Below are 12,158 nucleotides of genomic sequence, written 5' to 3'. Positions count from 1 at the left end.
TATATATATATACTTTCCTGCCTCGTCATGATATATAGTAAAAATTTCATTCAAACCCCTTTTACGTTAAAAAAAAAGTATTTGAGCTCCAGACAAATGATGGGGCCTAGAAGCAGTTTTTCAATGTCAACCTGAGAGGCAAGAGTCTGGGAGGATTATGGGGAAGCTTCTCAATATCTATACCGAGAACAAATATCTGGGAGAAAGATGCCACAGTCTGCTGCAGTCTGCTGCACCCAGTGTTTCCTCACCTCCAGGGATCACTCAGACTGGGCATTGTAACTTTCTGGCTGCTCACACTGCAGCAGGGGCTGAGCTGTGTCAACATGTGTAAACACATGCAAGAACTTCATAGGCATTAGGATATACATGAAGTCATCGCTGAACCAGCAATTAGATGTGGACTCTGGATTATGTCTGAGCAGAGATTGACGAATTATCAGAGGGAGTACAGTGATATCTATGAGCACAAATAAATGCTGGCAATTAATATGTATACACATTAGTAGCAGTTTTCCTTTATTACAACACTGAGTCTGATTTGTCAGGTCAGGTGTTTGTAGTAAAGGCAGGCCGTCACATGCTATCTACAGAACAAAAGCAACTGCAATAATATTTGCTAAAATCATTGAAATATAATTACTGACCTGCAGAGGGTTGCTTTCTTTCTCAAAAAAGCGGACTTTAAAAATTAGTCTTGACTGTGAAAAGGTCAAAGTAAGAACTCTTATTACCCAAGGATGGCATGGACCATTTTGGCTGTTACAGGCACTTTGGTAACTGTGGCCAAATATTAGTGTTGCACAGATACCAAGTACAGTACTCGGTACAAGTACGAGTACATGTACCGATACTTTTGAGGTCCAAGACTAGACTAGAGAAAAATTAAAAAATTAGGAGGCAGCTGTCATTTGTAAGGAGCACACGGAGCTCCTGGGATTTGTACTTTTGTTTTAATGTACGATTTTGTTTTTATAAATATAAATAAAGGGATGCACAGATACCAGTTTTGCAAGTACAAGTACTGGTACTTGCCGAGTACTTAAAAGTATGAGTACTGATACATTTTTGTTTATTGTCATGTGACAGTTTTTCTAAATCAATACAGACTAATGATTTCAGGACAGTGGTGGAGCGCCAGAGCCCGGTCCCAGCTGCAACACTGGTAGTTCTCATGAAAATGCCAAGTATCTGCACTGGTACTCGAATACAATGGCACAAGGTCAAGCTTTTAGATATTAGTAACGCCCTTCTATATACAGGCACACCCGGAGAAATAAATGCTACATGACTTTGTGGAGGAAAGGGTTAAAGATTAGAAAAAATAGCAGGCCTTACCTATTTGGAGGGCAAGGATTAGGTGGTAGGAAGGAGCCGCAGAGCCAAAAGTTCATTCTGCAAGGTCCACGAGGAAAGAAGGTTGTCCCAAACACCCTCCCTTGTTCACTGTTGTTGAGAATCTTTATGTGTTGAGATCTTTATGTGTTTGTCATGGGGTCCTTCGGATCTGTGAAAAAGGTGAGATGGTTACAAAGTGAGGGGCCAATCTGGTTGCTTGTTGATGGGGCTCAGTCTCTTGGTAAGTTGGGTATAGTCACTTTTGGAGCTGCCCTTGAGCCGGTAGTGGTGCGGCTGGAGATATGGTGGTTTCTAGTAAATAATTATTCTGGGTAATCAACTCCAAAGACTGCTTCTTGTAACCAACAATGTTTAGGTTATTTATTCGCAAATGTTTATTCTGGTTATTCTGATTGGTAATTGTTATTTATTATATGGATAAAATAAAGGGCTGTCATGTCCATTTTAAATAATGTCATGCAGTCCGTGTGTTTATTGAGGGGGTTGACTAAAAGGACCAAATTAACGAGTCCATCAGTCATGATATCTGACTTCTACACTTTGTGTCATCTATAAAACAAGTATCTTTATGCTTTTCCAGACAGTAGAAAGTATAAGGCTTTAAGCACTCACTTTAAAGCATTCCGCTCTGTCTGTTCTTTGTTGAGACTGCTCTGCAGCACCATGTGGGTGTGACTTTCAGCCGTAGTGTATGCCCATCAGGCCTCGTCATGTAAACACTGGCTCATGAGGGATTTTCAGCCTCATTGTCTGCAGTTTCTGTTCTCATCTTGCAATAAACCAGTTACTAGCCTCTCCACATCACTCTTTGGAAAATAAGTAAGCCTATGAAGGCAACACAAGAAGCTTACGTGTGTCTGAAGAATGATTAGCTTTGCACAGCAGAACATGGAAGGTAAATTGGAGCCAACTTTCCAGCGAATTCCTCCTACAAGCTTAATTTAGAAATACATGACCTGTCTGCTAAGGCTGGATCACTTGAAAGGTGGCTTCCCATCAGAATGCACACAGTGAATTATGCCTTCTGCAGCACTCTGTGTAAGTGGATCTTATATTAACTCTTTCAGCTTCTTTCTGCTCAAATTGGTCAATGATGGTAGTAATCATATTCATGGAGTGCACACTATCCATGTCTGTATCTGTCTGCCAATTTAAAATCAGCCGCTTCATAATAGTTTTTATGGGTTGTACTAAGTGAAATCTGTTTTTCAGCAAAACACATTTTATATTTAAACATTTTGCACTATATGTAATCTGGCACCTGTGTATTTGTTAGAACATTTGTTGTTCATGTTCTTTGAAAAGTATAATTGTGAGGCTCTATAAGAAGCAGCAAAGTTTAGCCTTAGAATGATAGATGGAATTGTTGCTATTGCTATAACTATAAATAACTAGTACCTCTTTTGTTCTTGCAGAATGGAAAGTATTTGTACCTAACGTGAACTCAAGCAATGAAAACTTTAGTTCTTTAAAGTGAAGCACAGTCTTGCCCAGGACAACTATTTGCAATGCAAGGATTTAAGAAATCTTTAATGCAGAGCCTTATCTATGTTCTGCTCTGTAGATATTGAGATAGGGTATCTCAGTTCACCTGCTAAAATGATTCAAAATGAGCAATGTGCAAGATTCTGCCTTTACATTAATGAGATTAACATACCTTTAAATGTATAAGGGCTCATTCACATAGGTTAATACTATTAATGAAGGATCTTGCTGACAGAAGCTGCACCAAAATGCTATGTAAAAAGTTGTCTGTTTACATGCGTACAGTGTAAATGTGCCCCATCGGCCGCCCCTGCTGCTTAGGACCAATAATTTTAGACATTGGTGAATGCGCCTTTGATTACACACTGTTGATATTGTAGTCATTCATGCTGCGATGTAGCATGTACAGAATAATTTTGGCCGATTCTGATATTCATTCACATAGGTTAATACTATCTATGAAGGATCTTGCTGGTAGAAGCTGGCACCAAGATGCTATGTAAAAAGTTGTCTGTACGCTATATGCATGTAATGGTTGTACAATGTTTATATGCGTACAGTGTAAATGTGCCCTATCTGCCGCCCCTGCTGCTTAGGACCGACATGTCAGTTTCAATAATTTTAGACATTAGTGTCTGCACCTTTGATTACACACTGTTGATATTGGCTCTGAGTCATTCATGCTGCGATCTAGCATGTACAGAATAACTTTGTCCGATTCTGAATGAGGGAAGGCCGAGGTCATTCTTCGCATGCACCACCACCGTATCAATGACTCACTCAGGGCTGATTTGTATATATCAAGAGTGCTGGCTACACATTGTTGATATTGACATTGTGGCCCTGAGCAACAACAGCAGCCAATAGGGTCTTTATACGTTGGACCCTGTGTGTATGGAAACGTTGGCACAAACCTTTACGTACAGTGTTAATCACAGTCCAAAATACAGCCGGAACGCTGCTTAAACCTGTTTTTTTTTCTTTTTGCTGCTGAATGCAGTGCAGCATTACACTGGCAGGCACTGCTGTGGGAATCGACCAATACGTCTATACTACTGCATGTAAAACTATATGCTGTATGTACGCATCTTTATTCTGCATTTTTGGTGCCATATGAATGACCTCTAATTTTCTAACCATAAGTAAACATTCAGTAGACTAAGCATAAGGACAATGCTGTGGGTACAATACTCCATGCAAAAGGTTGTCTGTAAGTTGGCCTGTGCACACTTTAGGGACAGTTGGATGGGGATGCTGGGAGATCCTGCCTACAGAATAGTACAGTGGTTGCAAAGAAAGGGAAAGTGAATTGTTTTGGCAGTTGTAAAAAATCCCAGCTGGCTGCAGATTGAGTATAGTGTACTTTGTTTGAGCACGCATTTTGGGTCGTAAAGGCTGTATTTACCTTTACTGTATTTACAGTCCTATTTGATATGATTATATTATAACCACCATATTATTGTTATTGTATTGCATGTATATATTTAGAGATTGGGCACTAGAGGCAGAGTTGATTAGCCAGACCCATTAGTCTACAGCCCCAAATAACAACTGTTTGAATTAGATACCAGCAGTATTTGCAGACCTTTCTGGCCATACAGGTAATATTTCTGGTGAAAAAAATAGTGTAAACACTCAGTGTGAGTATATTAATTAATTTTTTTTCCCCCTAAAGATTCAAAAAATAAAGGCCAAGATAACACAACAGTGCAGACTGCGGTCCACTTGCGCGTTGGCACTCTTTGTCGCTGTTCCATAAATTCAGGCCTGCTGCAAATATGTATAGCTGTATTTTATGAAGCTCAGACACAATTTACCTAACTTAACAATATAAAAATGTTTAAAAGATGCGTAGATCACTGTTCTTTGAGATATTATTTCCTGTTCTCCAATGATGGACTTGGCTGCCAGAGAAATGACCAAATATGGCTCTCTAGTAAAAGTTACTTATAAGAAGTTGAGGGGAAAAAAAAAAATATATCTGGATTAAGCAATAAATGAAATGTTTATTTCTGGCAATGGCAAGCTAGCCTGAAATGAGTGCATGTAGCAGTGTAATAGAAACAGTGTTCGAGCAGCAGTGAATTACAATCAGTTTTGTGAATCAAGCAGCCCAACTTCCTCAGTATACTGATTTATGTATCTCATTAGAGTACATTGAACCATAACACTGTTCCCTTTGCCTTCAGCGGAGTGAGCTATGGACAATTGCTTTATGTTGCTCGAATTTTGTGAATAATAATAGGTTAAGGTTATACCAAAGTCTTTTACATTAGAGCCTTTACTCCCCTGCACACAGTTTATTTTTTATTGGTTTTACATGGATTGTTTTTTCTTGAGGCATTTAACCTGTGTTTCACTCAAGTTTAATGGGAGTTACTGCCCCACAATTTCAGCATATTTACTTTGCCTGCAATTGACATTATAAACTTATACAAGCTGAACTGTTATCTTGAGCGAGATAAGAATTGGACATCTGTTAGCTAGACGGATTAAATACATGTGAATGAATTGATTTAGTTTTATCTATCTATCTATCTATCTATCTATCTATCTATCTATCTATCTATCTATCTATCTTCTATCCAGTGGCGGAACTATCGCCATAGCGACCCAGGCGGCCCCTGATGCCATGTGTGCCGCCTGGGTCGCTATGGCATCTCAGGCTGCTGGCTGTCAATGGCGGCGCTCTCTCTGTGCAACGGCGCGTTCCTCCGCACAGCCGCTGTTGAGTCAGTGACAGCCAGCTGCTTGCGGTGGAGGAGGCCAGGGCCCAGTGGCGGCAGGGGAGGAGGCGGGGCCTGGTGACCGTGGAGGAAGAGGCCATGCCCGACGACTGTGAAGGAGGCGGGGCCCGGTGGCGATGGAGAAGGCTGACAGGTAAGAGGTGCACGGGGTTGTGCACCAGCCCACCTGAGACCCTGCAGAGCCCACCATAGAGAATCTATGGTGGGCTCTGCAGGGTCACTCTCTGGTGGTCTGTGTGGAATCTCGGGTGGGCTCTGCAAGGGACCTAACTAGAAATCACAGGGCTCCATACAAAGTTTTGGTATGGGGTCCTGTGATTGCTAGTTACATCCCTGTATCTATCTATCTGTCTGTCCATGTTACTGCCTCGGTATGGATATGTATGGGAGAAAGAGTCTGCAGGACCCAGAGCATTCCACCCACCATCCACTCATCACGTTTGCAATGCTTTACTGGCTCCAAAGCAAAAAAATAAAATAATGAATGCTCATTTTTTATTTTGTAAATATGTGTGGATTTATTATTATTTTGTTCTTAAAGGTGGAATTTCCCTGTAAAGTTGACATCTACCTTTAAAAATTATTAGTTAGCGACCTAAAATGTACATATCATTTGTCTACACTACCATGTGGAAAAGACATTAGAGCTCTCCTAATGGTCATTCCCGTTTTCTTCCCCCTTGGCAATTCCCAGTCATTTGACACATATTAACATTGCTATATCTGTCCTCTATATATTGCAATAATGCCTCTAACATGTGACTGTGCATTCAGAAAGCCATGTAACACTTGACTTGCACAAAAGCCAAAGCTACAAATGTCCTTGTTTAATGTGTGATACCTGATGCTTTTTTTTTACCTGCAGCAACTTGCAGGTGGTTAAGTGGTTTTGTTTCAAAGCACATGACTAGGTAATTTGGAACTGTTTGCCATTAGAATAAAACATGCAGAGTGTAACATTCCAATCCCAGATGGTATACTGTTCAAACAAAGAAGGTCCATGCTTGGACCATAGCTGCCTACCATTGCCCAGCATCTGAAGGATACATTGAGAATGTGTGAAATCAATTCATATTGTCACCAATTAATTAAGGCAATATATTTCTCTATAGCCATCATAATGCAATGAGTCCAGACTCTCAAAGCAGGAGCTATATTTCGACAGCTTGAACAAAGTGTGAGTTTTTTAAGAACATGCTAATTGAGTGAAAATGACACAAACAGGCATTTCATTAATTGGGATAATGAGAGATCCAAAATCTGTTTGAAAAATGTATACTACTGAACTGTTGGTGTCTCCATCCCTTCAATTAGTATTTCTGCAAGTGATCATGAATCATCTATCTAGAGACCAGCATATCGTGCACATTGATATGTGTTGGTGACTCCATATAGATATAAATAAGGATGCTTTTGATCCAAATCTAGTAAAAGTCACATGAATTTAATGCACACCTTTTATTTCTCGAAAAAGACCTTTCAGTAACTTTACAAGTACAATACATTTCTGACATGTCACTATATACAGCAACCACATCATTTTTCCAAGAGAAGCCAATCTGTGTCAGACAGTAAACACAGCCAGAATCTGCACAGACAGCAGGATTTACATAATTATGCCATCTCAGTCCAGGAAATTGATACTAATGGGAGCCAGCATCTCAGTCCAGGAAGTTGATATTCATGGGAGCCAGCATCTCAGTCCAAGAAGTTGATACTCATGGGAGCCAGCATCTCAGTCCAAGAAGTATATACTCATGGGAGCCAGCATCTCAGTCCAAGAAGTAGATACTCATAGGAGCCAGCATCTCAGTCCAAGAAGTAGATACTCATAGGAGCCAGCATCTCAGTCTAGGAACTAGATCTCATGTAAGCATGTGAGCCAGCATCTTAGTCCAGGATGTAGATACTCATGGTAGCCCACATCTCAGCCCAGGAAGTAAATACTCATTTGAGCCAGCATCTCAGTCCAAAAAGTTGATACTCATGTGAGCCAGCATCCCAGTCCAGGAAGAAGATGCTCATGGGAGCCAGTGTCTCAGTCCAAGTAAGTAGATTCTCCTGGGATCCAGTATTTTAGTGCAGGAAGTAGATATTTATGAGAGCCAGCTTTTCAGCATAGGAAATAGATACTTATGTGAACCAGCATCTCAGTCCCTGAAGTAGAAACTCATGTATTTCTGACATGTCACTATATCCAGCAACAGTATCATTTTTCCAAGAGAAGCCAATCTGTGTCAGACAGTAAACACAGCCAGAACCTGCACAGACAGCAGGATTTACATAATTATGCTGTCTCAGTCCAGGACGTTGATAGTCATGGGAGCCAGCATCTCAGTCCAGGAAGATGATACTCATGGGAGCCAGCATCTCACTCCAGGAAGAAGATACTCATGTGAGCTAGCATCTCAGTCCCTGGAGAGGATACTGATGTAAGCCAGCTTTTCAGTCTGAGAAGTAGATACTCAAGTGAGCTAGCATCTGAGTCCAGGAAGAAGATACTCATGTGAGCTAGCATGTCAGTCCCTGGAGAAGATACTCATGTATGCCAGTGTTTCAGTCCAGGAAGTAGATACTCAAGTGAGCCAGCATCTCAGTCCAGGAAGAAGATACTCATGTGAGCTAGAATCTCAGTCCCTGGAGAAGATACTCGTGTAAGTCCGCTTTTCAGTCCAGGAAGTAGATACTCATGTAAGCTAGCATCTCTGTCCAGGAAGAAGATACTCACCTAAGCCAACTTTTCAGTCCAGGAAGTAGATAATTATGTTAACCAGCATTTTAGTCCAGGAAGTGGATTCTCATGTGATCCAGCATCTGAGTCCAGGGAGGAGATACTCATGTGAACCAGCATCTCAGTCCAGGAAATAGATATTCATGTGTGCCAGATTTTCAGTCCAGGAAGTAGATACTCATGTGAAGCAGCATCTCAGTCCAAGAAGGAGATACTGTCTCCACTTAATGCCTAAACTAAGATGTTGCTGTCCTTTTGGAGAGAAAACCAGATGATGACATTGTCAGGTAGGGTTTAGCAATTGTTTACAATATTTCTATTGTGATGGAGTGTGTTTATGAAGGACTCAGTGAGAAAGTATCGCTGCTTCAGCCTTGATAAAGTGATAAAGGTTGCTCAGCAACACAGATACAACGAATATGAAGGGAGTGAGTTAGATGCGGCCTGTAGGATTGCCACACCCCCCCATTGACGTCATACGCTAGTTAGCATGGCGATCGTGGGAGGGTGGACGCATAAAAAGGGATACAAACTTAGGGTGCTGTGATATCTGTGATAATTAGCTGTGTGTGTCACACTTTTACAATATTAATTACTTAGCATGCATGCACTTAACATGCAAAATATATCTGATGCTGTGCTTTGAGTTCACTGCTATGGTGTGAATTGGCTCCTAAACATTGCATGAAACTATTATGAGACCTCTACCTGCTGACATCATTCTGCTTCATTCTCTATGTGCAGTGCCTTCTAGCTTATTTTCTGCTCAAATACAAAATCTAATCCGTGCTCACTGAGCATGTCTCCTAGATTTATTGTTTCTTTCTCAAGAAAACAATTTGAAGTGGATTTCAGGCCATAAAAGGTAGCTGGGTCATGTTAGTACAACTGAACTGATCAGTGAGTAATTAATGACACAGTGACAGCAGGAAAGGATTTTTGGGAAAGTGACTTCAATCAGGTTGCACAGTGACTGTGTTTATTGAAGCACATACCCTGCACATGACACATGCTGTGCCTGGTTCGGAAATGATGAATAAATAAAGTTCCTATTACTAAGCAACTCAGCACAGTTACTCTGCTTGCTAATAGTAGGTACAATAGTATGTTTACTTTAAAATAACTTGAAGACATGACATGTTTTCTTTTTCTCAGCTATTTTTGATAGTGTTACATCTAATATAAAACAGACACACTGGGCCAGATAAACTTTTTTGCTTTGCGCCAAATATTTGACACACAGAAACCTGCTATTTTTTGGATGCACAAAATAATTGTTCAGTTTGAAGAGAAAGACGCGACTAGTGCAACTGTAGAACAAATCTTAAGTGTGTCTTTTCGCACCTAAAGTCTCACAATCCTCACCAAATAAATAATGGATCACAAAATACTTTTATCGATATTTGGCACAATAGAGGCGTACAGTACTGTTCCAAGGGCATAATGGAGCAAGACCGTTACACATTCTACTATGCGCCAAAGAAACTACAACATTATTTCTTTGGAATGGGATGCACCAAAATAAGATGTTATGTGCGACAATCCTCATTCCTTAAAGGAGAACTGTGGGGTTAGGGCCTTTCCCCATAGTTCTCCTAAGGGTAATGGGAGGACACAAACTAGCATCCTCCCGTGACCCAAAGCTCAGTATACCGCGAGCTACAGCTCGCGGTATACTGAGACGCCACAGCCGAAACGGATCCCGACAATTCTCTCTGGATCCACCCAGTTGTGTGAGTGACAGCTGGCTCTGCCTATATAGGGTGTTACAAATCGTGAGCTCTGTTGTGCTAGACATAACCTGAGCCAGAGCTACACTAATATGAAAAGATCAGAAGGGGTTCACCCCGTAAGGCCATGGAATATCTGGCATTGCCCTCTTTGAAGCAGAGGCTTTCCTAGTGTCTTTTTTCACAATGATATCTTGCTTTGGTTTTTACCTGGAGCTGGCTTTAGCTGCCTGCTTCTGTCAGCCAGATGACACAACACCAGATCTAACATATATGCAGATGGAGATCTGGTTTCATTTCATATATCAACCCCGGTTAGGCAAAAAAAAAAGAAATTGGGAGGCTGCAGGTCCAATGATTAAAATAAAAAATGTATTTGTGATTGATAAACTTATAAAAGTGATTTGGTAAATCTTGCCTCACACTATAAAATCTGATTGTATAAGCTTCATACACTCATCTTTAGATTTATCAAAACTATATAATATGAGGACAAACCGTAACAATCTATTACATTTGTATCCAATCAGGCAGGCACTTGAGCTAAATAGTTCATGGTACATCTATGGGTAATTAGATTGTATAGTGTATGTTCATATTAAGGCTAACCAAACACACAATTTCATTGTGCAATCTTCTTTAGATCTCCATCAACTGTGTAGCACAAGCAGGGCCACCATTAGGAATCGTGAGGCTCTGTACAGCCTTCCTGGCAGGGCCCCCCTCCCCATTTACATACACATGCATGCCCTAGGCGTACGTGTTCATTCGAATCAGATGGCAGGGGTAGCAGGGTTGGTTATACTTTGTTTTAATTATTTTGTACTTTTTTATAACTTTTTTTTTATGTTTTCACTTAACTTTATTTCTATCACAAAGAGACTAGTAAGCCCTTATGTGACAGCATTTGGAGGTGGCAGGTTCTCTCTATGGAGACTTGAGGAATCTATTAGATTCCTGATGTCTCGCTTGCCTTTCAATACAGACCATCAAGCACATTGTGCTTGATTGTCTGTTTACCCTGGCACTTCAGCCAAGTTAATGACAGCTCTGAATCAGGAAGCTCTGAGAGCACAGTGCTCCCTGCTTCATTCATCACAGAGCAGATCGGGGAACGGACGTTCATCGGTCTGCTCCCGCTCTCCATCCTGACACCATTTCACATGTTCCAGAGGAGTGGGGTACCCCAAAAGCATGGTGGGGGGTGCAGAAGGGGGGATAGTGACCAAGTGATCTGGGTGGTTATACCGCCACCCAGATCACTTGTACTTGCCAAGCTGCAAAGGCATTGCAGGGAGTTCTCGTTGGGGAAATTGTGTGGGCAGCCCCTGCTTTGTCATATTACAAATGTATGGTAACACATTTTACAATGTGTGCAGTGTGCCTGCTGCCCTCTTTCTGGCCAGAGTGTCCCACGGTGCTAAGAGCCGGGCAGGGAGATGAGTACGGGCCATATACATCTCCCCGCTCAGCTCTTAACAAAATGGGATGATGTGGCCGGCATCCTGGCTAGCTCCTGGAAACCAATGATATCACTGGTTGCCAGGAACTGGGCAGGTCACCAACTCCACCCCCACCACCAGCTGCCTCAGGTGGCAAAAAAGGCTAAGGACACCACTGTGACTAGGCCTCATTCACATGTGGCATTTTTGTCTGGCACAGCGTTCCTCTGGCAAGAATCAGTGGATTCTTGTGGCAGGAATCACAGCTGATTCTAGGCAGCTTCAGACACTCAGCCTGAACAATTAAATTCTGACAATTAAACAATGACAGGCAGCCGCAGATGTCTGCCGCTATCTGCATTTATCTCTACATCCAGCGGTTGCTGCAGATAGGGACAGATGACTGACCCTGGATGCCATCTGTGTGTGTAAACGCTGTGTATATGGATACATATGGATAGCGGCAGACTGTGGTGGAAAGCTGCAGCTCCTGTCAGTCTGTCATTGTTTTCTAAAGGCTGAGTGGTCACAGTTGTCCGTAATCACCTGTGAACCCAGTCACAGGATCTATAGATTTGTGCCGCAGAAACTCACAGCCACACATAAAAGCCCCATGTGAATGAGGCCTATGACCAGGTCCATCACTCATGTGGCATCTCTTTGC

The 12,158-nt window shown here is 41.6% G+C and overlaps 1 protein-coding gene across 5 annotated transcripts in view; it reads left to right on the top strand.

Moving 5' to 3' along the window:
• The window catches only part of ARHGAP24 (Rho GTPase activating protein 24), a 600,350-nt gene that overhangs the window by 491,182 nt on the left and 97,010 nt on the right, over positions 1-12,158 (top strand). Inside the window, exon 1 of one of the 5 annotated variants that reach the window (XM_018576197.1) lies at positions 2,377-2,397. The exons of the other annotated variants lie outside the window; for them this stretch is intronic. The gene's annotated coding sequence lies outside the window, so the exon portion shown is untranslated. Of the gene's footprint in view, positions 1-2,376; positions 2,398-12,158 lie in introns of those variants that run through there. 5 annotated transcript variants of the gene reach the window in all.

The sequence above is a fragment of the Nanorana parkeri genome, unplaced genomic scaffold (assembly GCF_000935625.1).
Source record: "Nanorana parkeri isolate BGI_ZX_2015 unplaced genomic scaffold, ASM93562v1 scaffold59, whole genome shotgun sequence".
In the NCBI taxonomy this organism is placed as follows: Eukaryota; Metazoa; Chordata; class Amphibia; order Anura; family Dicroglossidae; genus Nanorana; species Nanorana parkeri.
Note: the sequence above shows the minus strand (reverse complement) of the source record. Positions and strands in the feature narration are given on the sequence as shown.